Here is a 4,961-nt window from a genome sequence, read left to right as displayed (position 1 = left end):
CTTTCAGCAGCTGCTTCTTGCCCGCTGTTTAGGCTTTATAAGTTTCAATTGGTTAGGCGTTCTAGGGGTTTTTACTTCAGGTGGTACAGTTTGATGTTACTGATGTTACTGGCTAATGGATTAACACAGACCTTGGTTCCTAACAGGCTGGCACCCTTTCAGAGTACACACAGAGCCTTGACTTTGTTAGCTACCCAACTCAAACATTCTTGAGATAAAACTTAAAGCAAAACCCAAATACACTAGATGGGACCCACCTAATGTGTATAGTCCCTCACTAATTGGTTCAGGAATTCTTCTTCTGCCCAAGAAGATCTATTCCTATTCCTGTTGATATTTATGGACACTTGTGGTAAGTCACTGCTGTACCACCTCAGTCTTGACACCTAAATAAAACTACCAGTTCTCCTTTTCTGGGTATTATTTGCTTCCTCAGCTCACACTAAAATACACCCTCAGAGTGTATTTAAGGCAATAGATGTTCACTCAGGAATCAAAATCCAAAAGCATACTAAACTCTTTCTGTCAGAGAGATAATCTCCTCCCTCTCTGAGTAATCTGGTTGCTATACCAATCAGAGTGCAGGTTAGCATATCCAATCAGGGTACTTCCCTGTTCCTAAGGAATTTATTTCCCCACTCTGATATTTAAACAACCTGTCTTTAAACAGTAGGCTTTATTTTACTTTGCAGTCTATCACAACAGCCTATCAGAGGTTTAATTGCCATCCTTGGAAGTTTCCAGAATGGCCTTAGACTTGTGCTTTAAAACAGTCTCATAACAATTTCTTTAATATAAATCTTTGTTCATCTTCCAACTAGACCAATACATCTTTACAGATCTACCACATTAGCAATAGCCCTTTCTACTGAAAAGAAAAGGGTCAACTAAACAAGGTGATCAACATAATGGCAAAATGTAAAGCAGGAATTACTTATGCAAATGTCTGAAACAGAAATAAACAATTAAATTTGTTCTCAAGAAACCTTCTACAATTTGCTTTCCACAGGCTGCAATTCTAAACACAGTTAGGATGCTATATTTGCATTAACTTCAGTACAATTACAGCATAAATCTTGGTATAAAATTACAGTCTTGATTTTTTTAAAAAAAATCCAAGTATAGTTACTTTTCCCTTTCATTCCATCCTTTTTATCTCTTTGCCCTTTTTCAAGTTTAAACTATAGTTGAATAAAGGAGACATTCTTTGCTGAAGGAAAGTGTCTACATGAATAATGCTAATGTTGTCCTTTAGTCATTGACAATGCATTCCAAGCATTTCTTTTGCTTTTAAGAAATGTCAGAAAACTGCAGCGATAGAATAACTAATTTTATACATGATGCCAATGAAATAATAGCAAGCATTAACAGAATGAGCCTCTTTGCAGTATAGCCTTCATATTCCCATGTGTTTTTTATTAAAACAGAGAGATCAGGTTCAAATCCCAACTCAGGCATGAAGCTCATAGGGTGACCTATGGCCAGTCATTGTCTTTTAGGGCCCAACTAGACATGACCGCATTTTTTAGTCCACCATAAGATTGCCACCTCCATTTTGAAGTGATTTTAAAATGGTGATGGGGCATGATTCTGATTGGTTTTTAAGTGCAATGAGATGAAATACTTTTCAAGTGCCAAAACAGCAGGAGGAGGAGTCAGCGGGGGGGGGGTGCTGGAGGGCACAAAAGAATCTGAGCCCTCCTCACTGCCCCTCACAGCATTTTTAAATCAATTTAAAATGGCAGTGGCATATGCCTAGTGGACACAAGGATACCATCATAACCAGTTAAGACACATAAGCAAGAGATTGTCATGAGGATAAACTTAGCACAGTGGTTCTCAACCTGTGGGTCAGGACCCCTTTGGGGGTTGAATGACCCTTTCACAGGGGTCGCCTAAGACTCTCTGCATCAGTGTTCTCCATCTGTAAAATGGATAAATGTTAGGGTTGGGGGTCACCATAACATGAGAAACTGTATTAAAGGGTCGTGGCATTAGGAAGGCTGAGAACCACTGACTTAGCAGGAGAGAATGCCATGTGATTCTCTTGAATTCATTTGCAGGTGAACCACAAATAAGTGGAGAATGACATATAAAATCAGCAATATTTTTAATTTTGCATACCAGCCCTCCAATTTGGATTTTGGCGCACATTTGGTGGAGCCATAGTCATATGGAGCCGACCCCAAGAAAACTATGTTTGAGGCTCAGTAAACATAGCACATAAAACTATAATATAAATCCACAACTACAGTCTAAAACACTATTAATGGTTTTATACAGACATAACCTTCACTAGAGGGGGAGAGACTAGACAATTCACTGGGGTTGTGCACAAACAAGCACAAAGAGCTTATAGCCCTAGACATCTTGATTCCCTGTTAGCATTCTAATTTGTCATGTTGACACTCATACATATAAATCCTTTCCAAAGCTGAAATATTGCTACAGGCTGGATTGGAGTTTAAGCAGAAATTGAAGGAAGAGTGATTGTGGAAGAGAAGCCAGTAGGCATCCTATATATCCAACTGCAACTTTATTATATGCCTTTAATGCCACAATATAAAACCATGATATAAAAATTTGTCCCCTCTGCCTTTTGACATCTTATTAACCCTGAACATTAGCAGCAAAGACAGTGTTTTGTACAACTTTATATTATGAGTTTGACCTTCCAATTCAAAGGCTTAGGGGTTTGTGTACGGGACTTGGTAGGCCCAATAATGGACTCCAGCCAGATCCACACCATGGTTATTGCCAGCTGTGCTCAAGCTGTTGCCCCTCCTGTTGCCCAATATTGGGCCTACCAGAGTCCATTATTGGGCCAACAAGTGGCAATGGCTACTCTGTCCAGCAGAGTTGTTTAGAGTGGTTAACAGCTTGCTGACCTTCACCTGGAGTATTGCAGCCAGGGTACCTGCTATGATGATTTTGCTGAGCACTTTTGAGATAAAGTCTCTCAGAACCACATGGGATTGGATTCCACCACTGAACATCATGCTGTGGAGGTGTCTAGAGCACCATCTGATCTGGTTTTACTGGATCAATGTCAGTTCTTGAGGTTCAAGGAAGTGGACAATTTGCTTTCAGGGATGTGGCCTACTACTTGTCCCTGGGCCCTTTTCCATCCTTGGTGACAAAAGCTGTCCAGTGAGGGGAGGCAGTTTGCCTAGTGGGTTCAGGAGATGATAAAAGCCCCTTTGATGGAGGGGGTAGTGCCAGTGCTTCTGAAAGAGACAGTGGTCCATCCCCTTTTGAAGGAGCCCTCTTTGTACCTATGGCGCTAGGCAGTTATCACCCAGTGACCAATATTTTTGCGTAAGGTCCTGAAGACAGTGGTGGTTGCTCAACTGCAGGCTTATTTGGAAGTAACTGATTTTCTGGAGCCATGTTAATCTGGTTTCAGGCATGGTTACAGCATGGAAAGGGCCTTGGTCAGTTTGATAAATGGCTTCTATCAGGAGAAAGACAAGAGAAATACTACCCTATTTATTCTCTTTGATCTCTCAGTAACTTTTGATCCCATAGATCATGGTATTTTGCAAGATTGGCTCTGTGGAATGGGGTTGGGGGGCACTGTGTTACAGTGGTTCTCCTCCTACTTTCAGGGTCATTTCTATAAGGTAGTGTTGAGGGAGTCCTGGGAGCTCGCAGTTCCCTTGTGAGGTTTCTCAGGGCTTGGTCCTGTCCCCTACACTGTTCAACATCTATATGAAGCTGCTGGGTGAGGCCATCAGGGGATTTGAAGTAAAGTGTCATCAATGTGCAGATGACGCTCAGCTCTCTCTCTCCATTTCACCAGAGTCAGGAGAGGCACTACTGCCTGAAAGCAGCTACAGGTTAGATATGGACAAACAAACTGCTATGGAGGTTCCCTGTGTTTTGGGCTCCAGAGTGTGAGGTCACAGGGCACCTAGTTCTGGTTTCCAAAGTTTTTTCATAAATTTACAAAGCTCTAAACAACTTGGGCCCTGCCTAGCTGAAGAAGTGCCTATGCCCGTATGTATCTGTCCAAGCAATGAGATCACAGGGCAAGGTGCTCCTGGTGATACCTCCCCCTGCCAAGGTTGCAGGGGCACATGGGAGGGCTTTTTCCATGGTTGCCCTCGAGCTCAGGAATGATCTCCCTTGGAGATTTGCCATGCACCTACCCTTTATGGGTTTAGGTGCATGGCAAAGACCTTCTCTTCACCCAGGCATTTCGTTAGCATCCCTGGAAATCCCCTCTATAGCTGCTGATCTGGGGGAGTGGGGTGGGAGTAGGGGTTGGAGTTATTTTAATGGGATTTTTATTGCTGTTTCAATAGTTATATTTTATTCATATGCTTTATTGTGGTTTTTATTATTTTTTAACCCTTGTAAGCAGTCTAAAGCAGTGTAAAGTATGAAGGTGGGCATAAATATCATACATACATACATTAATAGTGTTTTCTGGCCTCTTTTACACTTGTGCAACAGGTGAAATCTATTTTTCCCCAGGTCATTGATGGTTATGTAATTAAATGATGCTGGGCAGTGGAAAATGGAAACTAACTGGGGGCTTTGTGAAAATATGTGTGCATGAACTACTGTAGATACAGATAGATCAGTAAACATTAACATTAATTAGTTGGACACAGACCAAGCTGCAAGACCTAACCATTTTTTTAAAAAATTACACATAACTGAATGTTTTTGTTCATTCAACAATTGGAGATGAAATACAGCAAGGCAACAGCATGGAGGAGGGTTTAATGTGTGCCTATGCACACCTATGCAGAAAATAACCTGAACTGCTCACCATACAGCTGAGCTGACTCCCTGATCACACTGGCTGGAAAGGACATGAGCTGAACCACAGTGGTGGCGAACCTATGGCACTCCAGATGTTCATGGACTACAATTCCCATCAGCCCCTGCCAGCATGGCCAATTGGAGTGCGATAGGTTCGCCACCACAACACTAGGTGCTCAAACACAAAC

The sequence above is a fragment of the Sphaerodactylus townsendi genome, linkage group LG02 (genome assembly GCF_021028975.2).
Source record: "Sphaerodactylus townsendi isolate TG3544 linkage group LG02, MPM_Stown_v2.3, whole genome shotgun sequence".
Taxonomy (NCBI): Eukaryota; Metazoa; Chordata; class Lepidosauria; order Squamata; family Sphaerodactylidae; genus Sphaerodactylus; species Sphaerodactylus townsendi.
This window is presented reverse-complemented; position numbering follows the sequence as displayed.